The 21,252-nt window shown below is 31.5% G+C and overlaps 1 protein-coding gene across 2 annotated transcripts in view; it reads right to left on the minus strand.

Moving 5' to 3' along the window:
• The window catches only part of LOC130898029 (band 3 anion transport protein), a 207,689-nt gene extending 188,344 nt beyond the window's left edge, over nucleotides 1-19,345 (minus strand). Inside the window, exon 1 of one of the 2 annotated variants that reach the window (XM_057807065.1) lies at nucleotides 18,983-19,345. The gene's annotated coding sequence lies outside the window, so the exon portion shown is untranslated. The remainder of the gene's footprint in view (nucleotides 1-18,982) is intronic. The other variant, XM_057807064.1, reaches the window with a different exon arrangement.
• Nucleotides 19,346-21,252: the final 1,907 nt, after the last annotated feature.

The raw sequence follows: 21,252 nt of genomic DNA on the forward strand, positions 1-21,252 counted from the left end.
TATATATGAGCTTGTTGGTTGAAATTTGTCATTTGCAATTTAATACCGAATTTTTAGAATTCTTAACCTGATTTTAGGACAAGTTTTCACTACCTATTCCCACATTTTTATGGACCTCATAATATAACTTATTTAATAAAGTATAAATTTCCAATACTAGATGTTTTCTTTGTCTCTTGTCACGTTTATAAACAAGTTTTAATAAGGACAAAACTGCGTTTGTCTTACAGTACATTCAACTTGTCGCCTGCAACTTTTGGTGTAAATATAAATATTCCTTTCAACTAATACTACATCGTTTTGCATTCAAATTAGTTGAATTGACCCAGTTGCACCACATCTCTGTCGCAAGGATTTTATACGTTAAAAATTCAGTTGCGTATTTGCATTTGAATACTAACAGAGAAAAACTGCCAATAACAACTTTGAATTCGTCGTTTATGAATTTCAATCAGATAAAAGTAAAAGAAAACATTGAAATGTTATTTTTTTCTTGAGTTATTTATTGAATTAACAACAACTCACACGATTTTATTCACATTGTAGGAGATAATATTAATATGAACTGAAAAAAATTCTCTTTAATAAAGTTATGGTGAATATACGAATTAAGCATTGCCTTTTCCCGCAAATGGTTCTTTTAGGCAACGGTATATAGAAGAGTTGATGCTTTTTTTCGGCTACTAACACACATCTTCTTCTTTTAATGCTTATCCATTAATGGATGTTCGCGACCACATTTTTCATGGCTTCTCTATCTCTAGCGGTATAGATCAATGTCTGAATATCTTGTATACCCGTCCACTGCCTCACGTTCCGCAACCATGACATCCTCTTCCGTCCCAATCCTCTCTTAACTTCAATCTTGCCCTCGACTATCAGCTGAAGGAATTGATATTTATGTCCTCGCATTATATGGCCAAGGTATGCAATCTTTCGTTTCTTCACGATGTTAAAGAGTTCACGGTCTTTATTGATTGACTATTGATTGACTAACACACATACAAAAAGAAAATCAGCAAATATTTAATTTTCCAATATATTCTCCTTTAAGTATAACACATTCAAATGAAAAATTTCATCTCTAAACCACTAATTCACAGCATATACGACTTTATTATTTGAAGTTTTCGAAACAGCCAGTAGTCGCTAGGAGCCAAATCTGAAGAATATGGCCGATTCTTCTTGAATGCTGCCTGAGCTATTCCTACGTGGTAGCGGTTATTTGTGCTTCACCTTTACATTTAAACTCACGACATAAATGCAAATTTTCCTTTGCTTTAGGGTCAAGTCTTTTAAAGAAAGTATTTGATAACCGTGATTTGACCCTTTCGAATTAGGTCACGTCTTAATAGATAGATTTGTCAAGTTCAAGGATGAGTCTATGTATACTCTAGGTTACAATATGACGTGAATATAAATATACACCCCTCAAAAATTATCGCATCACTGGTATTTTAGGATATTTTTAATACTCCATTTTAGTTTTTTGGGACAATCTGTATATGTATCAACTTAATAGATTTTTCTGGTTTCTTATCATGGGCAAAAAAATATCACAATTTCTTACAAATTTTTTTGGAAGCAAAAATGCTCGAGTAAATCATTTCTGTCTTGGAGAATGCATTGAGATCGAGAACTTTCTAAGCTAATTGTGTTATTGTATAGTGAAAATTTAAATTTATTTTGTTAATAATGGATGTGCCTCAACGTTTAACAAGACATGTGACGAATGAAGAAGCCGCTAGAATCATCACGCTCATACAAGATGGCCGCAATCAAAGATACGTCGCCGGGGTAATTGGAGTTCAACAAAGCACCATATCCAGAGTTGTTATTCGTTACCAAGAAACAAGGCAGCTTACCAGAAGACCTGGACAAGGCGGCGGAAGGGTAACTTCGGTAGTAGATGATTGTTATTTGAGGTTAACGGCGTTAATAATTAGGCATACAACCGCCGGAAGGCTGCAAAAAGATCTGTTGGCTACTCGTAATGTCCGAATAAGCCTACAAACAGTTCGAAATAGGCTGAGAGAAGCAGGTATTCGAGCCAGAGGCCTACGTCTTACCAGATAACATCGAGTAGCAAGATTGGAATTTGCTCGAGAATACGCAAATGGGAATATTCAAGATTGGTCCAATATTTTATTCACGGATGAATCAATATTTTGTCTGTATTCATCAGATAGGGGTGTACCAGTATACAGGCGACATGGTGAACGGCACGATCAGGTTAATTTTTGTCAAATTGAAAGCTTTGGTGGTGGCTCTATCATGGTTTGGGGAGGAATTTCTTTCGAGGGTCGCACGGAGTTAGTACCAGTGAATGATGAAAGACTAAATGCTGACGGGTACATAGCCAATATCCTAGAACCCCATGTAGTGCCCTATAGCCTCATATCGGTGACAAGTCTGTGCTAATGCACGATAATATCCACACGCTGCTAGAGTGGTTCGGCAGTACTTAGAAGGGACCTTAACCCAATAGAGAATGTCTGGGACCATCTAGGATGGCAAATTCAGCAGCATCCGGCACCAATAAGAACACTAGATGATCTTCAAAATGTTCTTTTTACCTTCTGGGAAAACATACCGCAAGGATACGTCCAGAACCTGTTTAAAAGTGTGCAACACTCGCTATTAGAAATTCATTGCCTGGTTTTAATTTAAGCACCGTTCATTTTTTTGTATAGATGTTTTGTACAATTTTTTTGATATTTTGTATGTTTTGGTAAATCAAACTTTTTGTCCTCTGTAGATTAAACTGATATAAAATAAATGTTGCAAAAGGCGTAACTATGGGTGTTTTAATTCGTAATAATAATAAAATTCGTAAAACTGGCGACACATTTAAAATATTTGAAAATAATGAGTGATGCGATAATTTTTGTGGGATGTATATTTGTTTTGATTTACAAAATGAATCCGGGTCAAAGGGAAGGGATCATCCCTTGTAGTTCATTCAATAAAGTAGATTGAATACAAATAAAAACATATTTTATTGCTCGTTAGATTCTTGTTATTCAACAGAGCATTTATTGTCTAGATTTATTTCAAAAAACACAAAATTACGTTTCACACTTCATATTTAATCCTGATATCCTTAACTGCTGAAACGGTTCTATCTATCCTAAGATCTAAATATTTAGAAGTTGCTGAAAGTGAATTCCATTAAAGATCTAAACATTAATATTATAGGTAGAAATCGTTCGATAAATTCTGTAGCTAATGGAATTGCTTTAAACCATTTACTTTCAAACACAGATACACTCTTTTAAATTGATATGAAAATACACAACACAGTAATTGATTACTTATAAAATGCGGGAAAAATGACAAACACACAAGAAATTATACTACACTTGCCTGATTTTGACGGCAATAAATTTTATAACAGCGAAGACTGATGGCATATGACTGCCAAAGATAGATTGCAGTTGATATTTCATTCACAAATTGGATATTTAGATGATGGATGGATGGATGGAAGGATGGATGGATGGTTATTTAGATATTTAACTACAGTTGTCTTATATTTAAAAACTCGTCATCTGCACTTTACATTAGAATTAGAATGTGAAATTGTGGAAGCGGCTACTGTTCTACACTTTAATTCAATAAAGAAAATATGTCTGCGTCATGTACTGCTTCTTTCAGAATTTCCTTTTTATTTGGTGATTAGATACGTTGTATTTTTGAATATTTCATTCATGTTACAAATTCATTTCAATAGAATACATCCATATGGGTGATTCCGTTCTAACTGTGATATTCAATGTCCTGTATTGTTTTTTTGTACTAGTCATTAATTAATAATCAATTAATAAAAATTTTGTGTTAATTGAATAATTCTTAAGATATTTAAACATTATTTTTATACAATATAACTTGCCACTTAAAGAAAACTTATACTACATCACTTGAATGTCAGTACCGTGTCATGTCCATTCCTAGAATTTACCGATAAATTATTAATTTTTTTTGTCGTAACAAATGATTTAAACTAATTACCTTATAAATTCTAATGTTTATGATCAAACTGAGGAAAATTGATGCACTTGTTGTTTAATATCTTAAGTTACCATGTCAGTACCGTGGATAAATGAGTCAGTACCGTGGAACTCAAAATCCGACATTTGTGTCTTGCTCGTGATACTTTGAAGTTGTAGTAAATTCCTCTTAGAGTTTTATTTTTACAGTAAAATAGATGAATAATATGCATAAAAAAGTTAGAAAAGTTAAATTTTAAAATCTTGAAATTTTGAATACAAAAAATCACAGTTAGAACGGAATCACCCATATTCTAATCTGTCAACGTTCGAATGAATATTTTTTATTATATTTAATAATCTTAAATGAACAGATAAATGGCGAATACAAGTCCTCCTCTACCTGTTCTTAACCATTTTGATCTGGGTCTTCCATTTCTTCTCTCCCGGTTAAAATTTCAGCGTTACGAATTCTGATCCTATCCTCCATAAATGATTCGGTCATGTGTTTTTTTTTGAACTTTTTGAACGTTTTTAACGCATACGTTACAGTTAAAACCAGTTTTCAGACAGAATGCGTTCTACCGATTTAAAACTAGTTTTTACTTAATACAATTGTCAAAACTAGAATTAACCAACTATTGTTGGCACCCATAGGAGCAAGTCAAGGATTAATGCGGTGTGTGTGCCAAGAATGTAAGTCTCTACAAGAAAAATGTTTATTTATGTAACTCAAAATGCCACGATAGTTTGTCTTGTAATAAGAAGTAGACCCTCATCGTTTCTGAATTTTAGGATTTATTGATTATTTGTTATTGTATGTTAACAAATGTTTTTAGTATAATCATTTTCACTAGGGACATAATTATGCCCCACATCTTTGTAATAAATATTTTTAAAAGTATATCTAGCTTTTAATCCCAAATTATCTTCCCTAGTGCTTATTTCAGCTAAAGCTTGAAGTAACATCTAGTTTTCACAAAGTATTTCTAGTTTTAACAAAAACTTCTACTAAAAAATAGTTTGAATTGAGAAAATATAGTTATAACGAAAATCTGTAATGTTTTAACTGTAACATATAAATTTTTTTGGGCTTTTTGTTGTTTTCTTTGCTTATTTACTCAACATTTCGCTTTTTAGTATTTGTTTGATACGCTCGTTTTCTTGCTTTTATTTGTTCTCCATCTCCGTTTTCTCGTTCCCAATTTTTCACTCATCAGTATTTAAATTTTCATGTTTGTATAATACGAAACAATTTTGAGAATTTTGCTCGTATAGTTGAATTCACCGGCAACTTAAAAAATCTATTAATATATTTTACATTGATTTGTGATAAAGTACTAGTTAATTTAAATTTGCTATAATTTCGAATCTATTCTTGATATATCCAGATAGTGAACATAATAAAAGTTAACAAGAAAAGATGATTTAGATCAATAAAACAATAGGCAAATAAATTTCGAAGGCCACATGTTCAGTGATTACTATTTAATCTAATTTTAATTGTTTTATACATCAAATAATAATCACTTATTTTTCTGATGAAATGATTGTTTGTTTATTAAAAAAAATCGAAAATTAGTTACGCCAAAAAAAACTAACCTAAAAAATACGGCAATAAGTTTCATTTTACGTAAGACGCATATCGCTATTCAAAACAAATTATATCATTTCTCAAAACTATCCTCCTCTTTCAATTATCCTCCTAAGGATGAAGTGACACCATTTATATTTGATTCAGCAGTTGCTTCCATGCTTGCCTATCCTGTGCAATCTTTTCAGCTTCTTGCAGTCTCATATTTATTAAGGGTTTTGTTTGGTCTACCCATCTAGTTGGAGATCTGCCTTTTGAGCGTTTGCTTTCTACTTTTCATTCTATAGGCTCCTCCACGCTCTCGCGAGAACGCAAAAAACATGTGAGAAATGCGAATGTGGAACCGATTCGCTTATTTTTCTCAAGTTCTCGCTCTGTTCTCCGGCAAAGATGGATTTTTGCCGTCTAAAGAATTTCATTATATTATTCAAGTACCGCTTTGGTTTCAGAGACTGAAGGTAACAGTTTACCTTCAATCTCTGAAGGCGATAAGTTGGTTATCGAAACGCGCGTCAGACACTGTAAATGTAAGTGTTGGTGTAGTGGTAGTGAAAACAGTGTGTTCAGTAAGAGTCATAAATGTTCATTAACATTTATGATGGCACCACATATTTCTCTTTTGCAAGTTAAAGTTTTTTTTATTTTAGTAACTGCACGGTAAAGTTTACCTCTGACATTATTGTTACTACAGGGTGACGGAATAGAACGTGCGTATTGCATCTTCTTTTTTCACGAGGTAAACGGTGCTTAGGCGGGGGGAACCTTGCGTGGTTAGATACAGTCGTTCAAATGTCTGGCGACTGTATCGTTCATAATATGGATTAAAACACATTAATTAAACTTCGAGTGCAAATTTAATTCAAGTATGGGTTAAGCGTTTTGAAGAGACCGGTTCCATGTTTAAACCACCAGCAAAAGGTCGTTCAAGAACGTTTAGGACCACAGACAATATTGATAGGGTGAATGGGTCAGTACGAGAAAATCCGCATGTGTCTACTCGGAAGTGATCGGCGGCTTTAAACTTGTCGCTATGAAGTTTACAGCGAATTTTGAAGTTGGATCTTGAACTGCATCCTTATTAGCTACAGTTAAAAAAAATTAAGAGATACCGACTTTGGAGAAAAGGTTTTCAGTTGTTTAAGAAATGCTTAGTCGATTTTCCACTTTTGACAACATCATTTTTTCAGATGAGTCTTATTTTCATTTAAATGGGTTCGTAAACCGACAAAATTGTCGTTATTGGACCGAGAAAAATCCAAAAATGAAACATCAAAAACCACTGCATAGCCCGAAAGTAACGGCATGGGCGGCAATATCAATCAAAAGAATTTTTGTTCCTTTCTTCTTTGAAGATTCACGAGGACGAAACGTCACCGTTAACACCGACCGCTATGTTGCGATCTTAGAGGGATATTTGACACCAGAACTTGCGAGATCAAGAATAGCGAATACAAGAACCTGGTTCCAACAAGACGGAGCGACCTGTCACATCAAATGACTCTACGGCGGTCGTGAGACAGAGACTAATTTCCAAAAGAGGTGATATCCCTTGGCTCCCACGTAGCCTTGACTTGATGCCTCTTGATTTTCTTTGAGGAGACACCTCAAACTTAAATTCTATATGAACAATCCGAGGGATATCAGCTAAAGGAAAATATCCACCAGAAAATGGCACCAATCACTTCAGATTTATTGACAAGCGTACCTAATCATCATAACTTTTATTTCAACAATACCTTATACCTTTTAGCCTATACTTATACGCTTCATTCCCCATAAATCTGTCTAATAAAAATCTTTGTTTCTTGTACAATATTTAATTGATAAGATTAAGAAATATCATTCATCGTCATCATCTTGATGTGGAGAAAAAGGCACCCCAGGAGATTCGGTAAAGCGATGAGGTCGCTATACTCATGCGTCCCTTTGTGGATTCCATCCAATTTTGTCGACAAAGGCTCTCCATTTGATTCTAATTTAGGCTATTTCTGTAGCCTATTTCCACGTTAAGTTTATTTGTTCTTTGTAAGTTCTGTTCTGTCTCTTTTACCTACTGTATTATAATTTAATGCCAGTTGGATTATGTTTGTAACTGATTTCCAATGTGAATACGACCTTTTTTCACTTCGCTTATAACGCATCTGATGATGAAATATTGAATTATATTAAACATATTTCCATCATATTCTCAAGTTTAGGCCTTATATAACAGAACAAATTCTACAAATGTCTGGAATAGTCTTAGTTTTATTGTTCTCGAGATACTTGTTCAAGACCATATTTTATAGTTACAGTGACTCGGAGGAGATATGTCCTTTTCAGTACCTTTGTTGTATATACTATGTCAAGGTTCTTCTAGTAATCAATAAATTTTATGACAGTTTTAGATGAATGTTATTGAACTTCCTGTTTTAAATGTAATAAATCGAAAATTATATCGCCTGATATTTATTTTAATAATAAACGACAATTTTATTATACGTGAGTAAATAAAATTGATATATACGTTTTGTGATACATTAAATAATTATTTTTATTCGAGTATACCTCGTAATATTTGAATACATTGCGAAAATTGAATGGTTTTGGAAAATCCTCACGCAAAGTAAACAAACGAATAATTATTTTTGTTGTGAAATACCATTAAAAAGTTGACTGACATCAATGTCACGATATATTTCATAATGTCAATATTATACGAAAAAATAGTGTCAAGTTGAAAATTACATTTCTCTTGGAAAAGTGATTCATGCTATGGTAAATTCTTCATTCCTGATATAGTGTTTAATGTTGGACATTATACATCATTTGTTGCTAAATGAAAAATTAGTCTTATTGATTTTTTCATTAGAATTTTAACGTAGGAGGAATATGGCAACGTTCGTGTCTAAATAACCCCCCTAGTAATAAAAAATGCCAGGAAAACAATCCTCTTTTAATTTAGAAAGGACACAATCAGGTATTATAAATGATCTTTTTTTCCATTTTGTATATTTTCCTTAAGATAAAACAGAATAAATAAAAAATAAAAATGAGGCCAAATTTGAAAACCAAAAAAGAACTTTTTTGGCCAATTAAAAATCCGAAAAACATAAATTTCCCCATGTATCTCCGAAAACTATGCCTATAATTTTTTTTTCCGAAAATATCCAAATATTTTTCGGAATTTCATACAAACACAAACAATTTGAAGAAAAACGATTGAATATAAAATTCAAACAAATTATTGAAAATTTTGAAAAAGTTAAAATTGATAGAAAATCGAAAAAACTACATTTTCAATATTTTTGTTCATTTTTTGACGCAAAAAGAATTTAAAATGAAAAATTTGATTTTTTTGGTTGATATAAAACTGAAAATCACATTAGTAATCGTGTTATCAACTATCGATTTTTTATGAATAAATATAGGATGGACCACAAATAATAACCGCATTTTGTTTAAAGAAAAATACCTCCTCCAAAAAATATTTGTGTGAACATTGAAAGTCTAGCACTTTTGAAAATGTATAAACACAATGATAAAATAACAAACGCGGTTTTCCGTTTTCCACGTAAACTAACTAATCGGCTTTTATAAAATAAACTGTTACTGACGTCAATACTTAAAGGTTATTCACCATATATTAGACTATTCTTTAAAAAAATAGTAAACTAAAAAATAAAACGACCTGTTTCGGGATTTTTTTTATTCTATTAATACATTATGGACCCACTGTAAAAAGAAATTAATATAAAAAAAACACACATTGCGTCATTAAGTATCAATCCGCTTAATGATCTACAGCTGCCGTTGGCACCTTTCCCATTCATTATTGTTATGATAACTATTTTTACTTTTCACGAATTTTTCCCTTTATTATTCCACTGTACCCGTAATCTTCCATATATTCATTAGACTAAACTAATTCCTGTCTTTGGTAGTTCCGATTAAGGTTTTCTTAATAAATTATTGACTCGTATCTAAACTCATAGATTCATGTTCGAAGTTTTCTAAATTTTATATTCGTTATATAACAAACACCAGTTAAATTAATATCGATATTATATCGTTGTCTATAAACAGAATCAATCAATACCAGTTGTTATTATAAAATTCTACAACTTGTGAAACGAGCAAGAGGAATAATTTATGGCGGCAATTTATTTCAAATCACTTTTTGCAAATGTTATCAGTCGATCTCGTATAATATTTTCACTTTATCTAGTTCATCGTTGAAAATTATATTCCAGAAAATGCGAAAAGCTGAATATCTGATGAATGTGATCAGTGGCAGCTCGTGGTAAAAAGTTTAGGTGCCAATAAAACTTACCGTGTATAAGGTTTGTTGTCTTGTCAAATTTCCATTGATTCTATCAGCTTTTGTGCTGAAATGATGGATTGTTGGAAAGGTTGCCACACAAAAAAATATGTTCTTCATTTTATTAACGAGGTATATTTTTATTAAAATTAATACACAAATTTTGATCATTAGTGACAAAATCGATCACCAATTAATAATTATTTATGTGTGAATGGTAATAAAATAATAATGTTATCTCGATCCATTGTGCCTAAATTTCCAAGACCTGTGCGAGAACAGTCATATCCCCCCTCGTTTCCGGTTACAAAAGAGCAAAAACTCTTGAATCACCCTGTACTTAAATGTTTCTGACAGTTTTTAACGCGTAATGAAAAAATAAAACTACATGCAATACACTTGACAGAGATGGATTTACGCCTAGGCCCGCGTCGCCCAGGTCTAGAGCGGCATCATGTGAGGGCGGAAAATTTATGAAATTCCAAAAAACCCATTTCAAAAATTGGTTCAGAGTAGTTTTTGAAAAAAAATTTCTATGGAATATACGTTTAATTCGACTCAAGACAAAAAATCTTGAACCAAGAAATCTTTCTGGGTTTGATTAATTTTTTTTGTTTTTTCCTTTTTTTCAAAATGGTTTTTTTGGTTCGAGATTTTTTTCTTGAATGAATTAAACACTTTGTTCAGTGTATTATGATTCAATTCATTAATATATTGCTCAATCTGTTGGTAAGATGATGATGAATTTTTTGATAGATCAATTAAAGTCTTTATCTTTATGTTCCTTGTTTTCTGTTCATTTAATGAGATTAATCTCACGTGTACAAAGCGTTTGGAAGTTACTAAATCGTTGGTCAATGCGAGCAATATGTTAGGTATATTTCAGGCCTTCAAACACGAATCAAAACAATGAATCCTTCAGCCTAGTTTTTAAATTTAGTAGGATCATGTACAGTTGAATCGTAACAGAAGCAGTCAACGTATTTTCTACTTTACAAAAACTATACATTTCCTTTACAATATCTATGTCGTAGGTCAATAGACAAGTTGGGATTTTAGCTAATATCCCAGGTTAATAGGCAGTTGGCTGATGGCGCGCCACGAATGCCTATTCTCCCTGAGTATTAGCTAAATGCCGGACAATAGATTATTCTCCTGGAACTTTAGCTAAAATTCGGATAACAGACTAATGGGTTTACAGAATAAGATAAAAAAAAATAGGATAAAAGAAGTCTTATTTATTTATTTCTTGCATGTCAATCAATCATTTATTGCAACACGTGGAGGCTTGGTGACATTGTGATTTACATTTTATTTTATTTTAAAACAATAACACCGGTTTGTTCCACATTGTTTACCTAACCTAACCTAACCAGTCTGAACATGAGCTTCTAAAATTTTCTCATAATAATCTTCTACAGGTACACAGAAAATAACAGCATCTGTTTGTTTTATTTCTTTCTAAGATTACGTGAAATTAATTTTCGATTCGTTCATAGTTATTCACATAATGATAGTAAGTATTGTAAGCTTTGGGTCTGCCTTAAAATCCCAACTTGTCTATTAATGGTGAAGCGTACAAATCTAAGAGTTGAGAGTCTTTCTCAAACTCGTTAGTCTGCTCGACATGATGCATGGTACGCATTAAAAAAAGAGTGGCAATAATTGATTAACTGCAGATTATTGTCGAAAACAGATGAGAAACCGACGATGTAATCTGAAACCACGGACATGCAGCGAAAATTACACATTTATAAACAGCAATCCTAGTCTTTGTTAAAAATGTAACTCAAGATCTTTTTAATACTGCTAGTAAAAATCTCGGGCTGATTTATCATCCGTTTTGCAGATCTATAGTTCTCTGGATTTGTATTTTCAAGACATGAGAGACCAGACAATTTTCTTAAAATGAAACTAAAGCCAAAGTACTATCTGGAGTTCATGATTATTATCGTTATCATTATCGTTGCCAGACTTATCGACATTATCGAAATATTCAGCCAGACAACTCACGAGTAAATGAAAGAACACCTTTGTCGAGGCAACAAAATTTTAGCACAAATGTTTATTGCCCTATTGTAGACACTCTAGAGTGTACAATTAGCCAGGCGTAAAAGTGCATGCATGAAAAACTTTACAAATATTTCAATATTTGTTGATGATTTCATATAAACTATATATAGGTAAGTATCCTGATCATTTCGAAGAGACGATAGGCAATGTATTCTGTTCCATTATCAACTCAAAGACTCCTTAGCAAAAACTGAATATGTACGCTGCAGAAAAAATATGCAATGTATTGCATTCACGGAGTTTCAAGAGGTGGACATTGCTCTCCGAATATTTTTGAGTATTCCGGCTACAAATTGTTGAGGATAAAGATCTTTTTCCACTCTAAAAGAGTAAAAACATATTTACCCGCAAGCAGGGGCCAAGATAGATTTGATGCTCTTGCATGAAAGAAATTTTTAAATTGATTAATATAAAAAAAATATTTATTCATTTATCTAAGGCTTATACTCGTAACTGATTTATCTTTCACGTTTATAAGTTATACTTAAAAAATTATACTTCTATATAATAAAGTTACTTTGAAATAAACATATTGCATCATAATTAATGAAATTTATGTTATCAAAAAGGGCGGCGACACATCGAACTAGGCCTAGGGCGACAGCAAGCCTAAATCCATATTTGGATCACTAATAAATTATACGGGGTGCTTTTTAATAAGTCATCACGGTATTTGTGTTTATTTTTTCATATATTATTTGAGTGATATATAGTGAATTGACATTTGTGTATTTTTGCCCACTCTGTATCAATTTGATGCAAGGTGTTACACATTTTTGGAAACGTCTAAGGGATATTCAGATATAATTACGTATTCGATGTAAAATAAAAAGCGGTGAGCTCCATCACGAAAGTCGAATTTTTCGTCGAATGAAGAATTTAACTAATACACAAACAAATCTTTCCATAAAATGAATTTCTTGGAAATGATATCAATTCTCAATCTTATTTCTTTATATGAAAAATTTGCTATTCCTCAATAACTTTTCATTTCACAAGTTAACTCTCTCTCTCGAATGAAAATTCATAATTTCAATAGACCCGGTGGTCTCGAACCCTCTTGTTCAATTCCAATTGACAACAAAGAAAAAATTGTCATAATGACAAGAAATTTCGAGAATGGGAAGTAAAAAAATCACCCTAGTAACGATCATACTCGTATTATTCATTAAATAGGAGGCGGTCCAGTTCAACAATCACAACGATCAAAATGATTTCGGGCGTTTTGTGCTAGAAGAACTGAAGAAGAAAACTTTGAACTTGAGAAAGACAATTCTTCAACATCACCCCTACTTGCATGCGAAGTTCGAACCCTCTAGTTAAACTTTTTCTGGCCAAAAAATAAGAAAATATAACAAAAATGACCATAAAATGGAGAGGGGTGGAGATGGAAAGTTTCGACCTTAGACAGGAAATCATCTCGCAACTAAATGAACCTACATGTGAAATTTCATTTTTCAGTCGCTTTTCGTTTGACCTGCAGAGGTGAGTAAAGGTCAAAAACCACTTTTTTTGCACTGCGACCCCTCGAAATATTCATTTGTCTTCAACCAAACTCTAATAACATCAATCCGCCGCCAAAAAAGCCATGTATGCTAATTTTGAACCAAATCGGACCCACAGCGATTGCTCGAGAGACGAAAATAAGAATTGTAGCTTAAACAGATATATATATAAACTACAGACATTCGAAAAACCATCATAACCGTGTTCAGGAGGTCTCAAAACATGGGAAAAATGATGTGCCCCCCATTTTTCTTCTAGTCATGCCTATCGTAATAGTCTAATATTTCATTTCATTATTACATGGATGTATATTAGATTATAATTTAAAACAAACAGTAAAGTAAAATAAAAAACCGACCAGTTTCGGGAATATCCAATATTATTGTTTATTTAGCTAATAATGTAATGTAGGTTTATTTCTTGAATAAAATTAAAACATTTACCACTTAATAGTCTCAAATGGTACGAATTTCGTGCGCTTTCGAGGTTGGTACTTCTGACTGACCATATCTCGTTCTGTTAGCTATAATTTTTGTTAAAATATGGGTTAATGTAAGGAGGTATGTCTAGGCTAATTTCAATAATTTCAATAATAAAACCTTAACAGTTGTTAAAGAGGAGCGACGTCAACTATACAAGCACAATATAAACAAATCAATAAATGTGCCATACCATTCAATTCAATTCAATTCCTTCATTGCTGCTTGTTATAATAACATTTTAAACAGTTGGACGAGCTAGTTTTTTCATTCGTTTTAATTATAGCCGCATCGAAACATAGTTAATTTTTATTTTATAAACATTATGTATAATTTACTGATAAATTCATTATTATTAATATACTTTATTTAATAAACATAGACCAGTAAATACTGGAGTAAACCGGTCTACAATCATTATAAATTTCACGGTGGACTTGTATGTCTCTTCACTCATAACACACCTTAATGATTCTTTGAATGAAAGTTATAAAGATTAAAAGGTGTCATTGACTTCTTACTTTAAAATCAATATAACTTAGAACAAATACACGGTGCATTTTTGTGTTTTCATTTAACATACCATTAAGTATTATTTATGAGTATTTTACGTGTTTCATAAATAACAGAGTTTTACAATTTATAATAATGCTAATGAGGTAAAACAGAAATTATCAGTCAAACATGTTGATTTTTAATTTGAAACCAATATAATTATCGATAATCTCATCAGAAAATGAGTAGTAAAATCCTACATTCCAATTATTACCAAACAATTTACAGAATTATTTAGGTGTCCACTATTATTGGCTCCTGAACGTCTATTTTTATATTTTGTTGAGATGACTATTTGATATAATATTTTCAAGGACTAGACTTCAAATTATACAAAATATCCATTGAATTTTCCTCGACAGGTTTTTGAACGTTAATAATTTGTTCCAATATCTATTTTTAACAGAATTTTTACAATTCTGTATACATTAATATATATTAGAGTGAATATTTCCCTCGCTTCTATACCTCAGAACACAGTTATTTATATACGAGATGTGATCTAGAATTATTTCATTAGAAATAGTGTGAAATTTGAATTAATTTCCATAGAAGTACTTCTTTGGTCAGTAAAGTACTCGTCCTAATGCTAAAAGCGTTTCTTTCAGGAGGTGCTAGAAGTCGCATGGTACTAAATATGGCGAAAAAGGCGTAGACAAGAAGATCTATAGCGGCCTAAACATGCGAATAAAAAATGACTAAACTATTACCTTCTATTTCCGAGCAAATTCAAACATGATTCTCTATCTGTTTGTTTCCACATTTTTATCTGTTGGTGAGATCAAAGGGGAACTCAATTCTCTTGAAATTTCAATAAAATATTATTGGAATTAGTGTTTTTTGAAAGTTACAATGGATATTTGTTTTGAGAAAGAAAAAATAATGCGTGAAAGTCGACAAGAACATGCAACATTAACCGAAATCCTATTGTAGGTTAGTGAAAAAGTTTAACCGAACATAAAATATTGTTATGAACTCGTCCTATTCCAATATATTGCCGAAACTAAAATTTGGCGGATTCTTCGAGTACTTTTTATTTCTTGTTATTGAGGCGGCTATTTCTTTGTACTTTTTGGTGACCTATTCACATTATGTTGGGACTGTTTCTATAGAAACAATTTCTAAGAAGTCATTTTGTTTTATTTGTTAAACAATTTGATGTCATAGTGAACACATCGGGATAGTGAAAAGTGTGTTTAAATAAATTAGTTTGTCAAGTATTAGTGAATACTTTAGTAGTAAGTGTTAGTGAATAGTCTAGTGGTTGTTGATGAATAATTAGTGTATAAATAAATTACGTAAATTGGAAATACCTGTATCTGTGAATTTGTGATTAAGAACTGTTTAAATAAATAAGAACATTACAATATGTTGAAGTTATAACAAAAACTGCATATTAAAATGTCATCAAGAATAAATATTAAAGATTTAAGTTATTAAGAATATGTTTAGATTTTCAAAACTAAATCAGGACGCAACTAACCTTAAAATTTCATAGCAGAAGTTTTTTATCTGACAGTTGATTTAAAAAATTTTATTTTCATACTATTTTTATTTATTTGTCTTCAATGAAAATCGTGATGTCAAATCGTAGAACTTTCTAATTTATCCACAATGAGTCTTGGGTATAAAAAAATTTATCATCAATGCGATATGGACGATTCATGATATTTACATTGTTTGTGGATATCATTTTCGGACCATTTTTGATAATTGAGTCAAGAAATGTATATAACTTTAATAACTACCTCCCATTCGGTATTTGCTGAATGATCAACAGACCTGTTGGAATTTAAACCTGGAGAATTCAGTAAGCTCACGATTTTATACCGACAAACTTGCTTGAAACATGTTTTTATTCGAGAATGACTGATTTTTTCCATTCTACGAGACTGTAGTTTTCCTGTCGTTTGTCCTTAAGGGAATATTATACAATGCCGTCCATGTGTATGGAATAAATACAATTTTATCGGTATTATATACTATGTGAAAAAACCTGAAACATGTCAATTTTAATTTTTAAATTGACAATTTACAGTATGAATATGCACCCCCTCGGAATTATAAGCACTTCGTCGAAAATTTTAAATAGAAAAGGGGGTCGTGTGGCACCTTGTTGGAAAGGGATTTTAGATCTCTGGTCATCAGTATAAAGTTTTTTTTAAATTTCGTGCAATCATAACTGAAAAAATTATTGTTAAAGATGTAAAATTTTGATAATGTCTCTATCACAAAACTTTACGTAGAATGAAGCAATACGAGAATACATGATTAATTCTAAAGTATATTTTAATAAACCAAACAATATTGCTGATTTAAGAGTTAGGATAACGGAAGAAATTAACAAAATAACACCTGAGATCATACAAAATGTTGTACGAGAATTTCAAAATCGCCTCGGTAATTATCAAGAAGTGAATGATGGTCATTTTGAACATTTAATTTAATTGTGAAGTACATTCAAAAATACATTCTAAATATTATGCGTACGTAAAGTTTTGTGATTAGGTTAGGTTAGTTTAGACATCAATCAAAATTTTACATTTTTCTCGGTTATGATTGCACCAAATTTTGAAAAACTTTATATTGCTGAACAGAGGACTAAGATCCCTTTTCAACAAGGTGCGACACGACCCCTGTTCTAATTTAAAATTTTCGGAGCGTGCTTATAATAATTCAGAGGGGTTGCTGGAGGGGGACAATATTTTCATACTGTAAATTGTGAATTTAAGAATAAAAATCGACCTCTTCCAGGTTTTTTTCATAATAATGCTAAAATTGTTTGGTAACTTGTGTCAAATCAGTGTTCATGTATACATCAAAATATTTTGAAAATATGCTTCTATATGCCTTGTCTTTTTCTCATTTCTCGCGCACCCTGTATATAATTAATTTAATGAATCTGAACAAAAATAATTCTACTTTAGGTAATTTGATACTTTCGCGGTCCCCTCGTTGTTTGGCTGTAGAAAATCGAAAAATCATCCGATTTCGATGAATTTTTTTCTAAAATCTTTGTTTTTACGGCGGAGTTACGAAAAAAATTATGGGAATAAAAAAATGAAAACTCATATTGGTTTCAAAGCTTTAAATGTTCATGAAAATGCACTAATTCACGTATAATTTTTGATAACTCTTCCTAATGATCAAATGAAGTATTTTTTTAATCTACACGAAAAATCGAACAAATTGAGAAAAGAAATATACAAAAATGTTGATTTATCATGTTTTTACAATTAAAAATAATAAGAATTTCTCTTAAAATTGACCTTTTCTCACATATAATCGTTTGTGCCTTTTTTATTAAGTAATTATTAAAGTTATTTGAACAAAAACATTCTTAAAATCACTTATTATAATCAAGTGTTCAATATTAAAAGTTAACTATGAAAAATTGAAAATTTTCACTATTAAAAAAATGGTGTCTTACTAATGTTGACTGTTAGAGATAAAAAATAAATAAACAAACATTTTTCAATTTTGTTTTCCAAAATGTTCGATATTTGTGCAGATTAACAAAAAAAAATATATGAATTGCGTACGATGCTTTGTAAAAAAGTTATGAACGATTATATGCTAAAAAGTGCGTTTATGATCACATTTAAAGTCATAAAACTATATGAAAACTCCAGGTGAGATATTTCCCATATTTTTTTCATAAATTCGCCGTAAAAACAAAGATTTAAAAAAAAATCAACGAAATTGGATGATTTTTCGATTTTCTTGTACCAAAAAACGAGGGGACCGCGAAAGTATAAAATTGCCCTACTTTATAAAAACAAAGCGTTGACGTAAATAATGTTTTTACCATTTATTATAATGTGTGTGAAAATAGTATTTTTAAAATAAATTGTGATGATTTTAAGGAATACTTTTGAACATCTGGGAATAAAAATACCATTTACTAAATTTTCTGTTAATTGTTATGTATCAACTTATGTCATAAAGTTGATATTAATTGTAATAAAAAAATGTCATGCATCTTTGAAAAAGTGTATTCATCAACAATTTATTCCTATGAATATGTAGTTGAAATTGTTAGAAATAAATCACCGATATAATATAATCAAGATCTTTGAGATAGAATATAAAATAATTTATCGGCATCTCATTTTTATAATACCCTATACATAATTTACAAACAATAAAATATCAGGAAATGTTTCTATTTTATAACAATTTCCGTTATACTAAAGATTGGTAAGTTAAAACGACAAAATCAGAGATAAAAATATAGAAGGAAAAATAAATTGAAATCACAAAGAAAGTGTAACAGTAAAATAATGTTACCTAATTAAAGACCAAAAAACCGTCAAGCAAACAATGCACCTGGTTAACCGTAACCATGGCAGCAAGTAATCGAACTTCAATGTACAACAAAGACATATTGACCTAACCTAACCGGCTTTTTGTCATTGGCCCAGTCCGTCATTGGTGATAAATAAAGGTAAGTGCACATTTTCAACGAGAAAATCTGTCTACTCACCAAATAACGATATTCTGATCGTCAAAACTGCCACATTTTTATTTAGCGATTACTAAATCACAAAGTATACACACCAGATGCCGATTCAACAAAAACGAACGCATGCGTACACACCCGAATACGAGTCGACAACGATGCACGTGGTAGGACGACTGACTGCCGCTCTCGCACTAAAATTCAAATAATCTCCATTTCATTCCCAAGCAAAAGCACATGAAATGCTTTTATATCGGCAAGTAAATACACATACATACCATAGATCAGAAGTGTCTAAATTTTACACACCTCTAGTTACCAGGAGTGGCGCAAGCCTGGCTGACTAACAATTTAAATAATTCGACCCCATACCGTCACCGATGAATTGAATTAAATTTATATCACAAACAATACCGCAATTGTATTAGGTAACTTATATAAGTGATTCTTGGAAAAACCTCCAGTCCTCTAATAAAAACAATAACATTGCTTGTGGAATGTCGATTAAGGTGCGTGCAAATCATCATATTTATAAATGCGGTTAAATGTTTACAGGAAATTTGTCAATCGTTCAACTCAACTATCTATATATAATTTGATTATTAAAACTTTTGTCTTCACATCGAAGATAAGAAAAATTTCATCCGAATCCAATTAGTGATTTCTTTTTCTAAAAATAATCTCTAATTTATTCTGGAAATAGTGTCGAAAATATAAGTAATATTTATAAACAACAATGTTTACTATTATTTGATGAAACATTTTAATTAGTACAAGTATTAGTTGCGTAGAGATTTTCTTTAATTAATAAAGTGTCACAATTATTTTTTAAATAGTTTTATTTAGCTCAGTAGCGTATCTACAGGGTGGCAAGTCGGCAAAACGCCACGGGTTTTCAGTCGGAAAGGACCCCGAGTTAGAGGAGAATTTCCAACATTCATTATTACATATTTGGTAAAAAAAATAGTTGCATACACAAGTAAAAAAATGTATTGAAATTTCAACGCATTTGTAAAAAAAATTGTAACCCATTTTTAAGAGAAATAGTCAAAAAAAAATTAATAATTTCGAAGATATGTATTAAGATTCATACATACATATATACGGGGGGTACTATTGAAGCTGATGACCGATCGGAAAGGCCAGTTTCTGTGTCAGTCCCCGAAAATATCGATGCAGTTCATGTCATGATTTTATCAGACCGTCGAATTGGGCTAAAACGGATATCTGAAATACTGAATACTTCATACGAATGCGTCCATCATATAGTTCACGTCAATTTGGACATGAGAAAGATTGCTGCAAAATGGATCCCCAAATGTTTGAATGTTGACCAAAAGCGTGCAAGGGTAGAAGCATCGCGTTCGGTTTAAAAACGATATAGACTTCTTAAACCGAATTGTTACTATGGATGAGACTTGGGTACATTTCTGCGATCAAGAAACAAACCAACAATCGTTGGATGGCGATATTCTGGTTCTCCAAGACCTAAGAAGTTTCGTGTCCAAAAATTTCCTGAAAAAGTTATTGCTTTAGTTTTTTGGGATTGCCATGGAGTAATCATGATTGATTTTTTGAATAAGCGTAGAACAATAACTGGAGATTACTATTCGACATTACTGACCACTCTACGGGAAAAAATTAAAGAGAAAAGACGCGGAAAGCTATCCAAAGGTGTTTTGTTTTTGCAGGACAACACCCCTGCACACAAATCTCATGTTGCTATGCAAAAAATTCGTGATTTAGGTTTCAACTACTTGAACACACCTCTTATTCACCAGATTTGGCTCTTCTCCACTATTATCTTTTTCTTCAACTGAAAAAAAAAAACTATAAAAGGGCGTAAATGTTCTTCCAACGAGGAGGTAATAAAAGCTGTGGAGGTCTGGTTTGTAGAGCAAGAAGAAACATTTTTTTTGAAAGATCTAGAGACGTTGCAGGTTCGCTGCAATAAATGTATCCAATTAGAGAAGAATATGTTGAGTAATAAAATATTTTAACATTGAAATTTTGTTTGGTTCTATACTAGGCTAAGAATTTTTCAATATATCCTCGTATATGTAATTTTAGGGCCTCAAAAATAGGAACCAAAATTTCGAAAAAAAATAATTTTCTGCAACCCTTTAAATAGAGAATACTAAATTTATGTGCAGTTTATGAGGCTGTTATAGGCATTAAGCAATGGTAAATAGAAAACAATCGAACCATTATAAGGAAGTAATCAGGTCTCACATAACCTCAAAATTCCACAGAAGTTTTTTATCTGCCAGTTGATTTAAAAAAAAATATTCTCA

The sequence above is a fragment of the Diorhabda carinulata genome, chromosome 9, assembly GCF_026250575.1.
Source record: "Diorhabda carinulata isolate Delta chromosome 9, icDioCari1.1, whole genome shotgun sequence".
Taxonomy (NCBI): Eukaryota; Metazoa; Arthropoda; class Insecta; order Coleoptera; family Chrysomelidae; genus Diorhabda; species Diorhabda carinulata.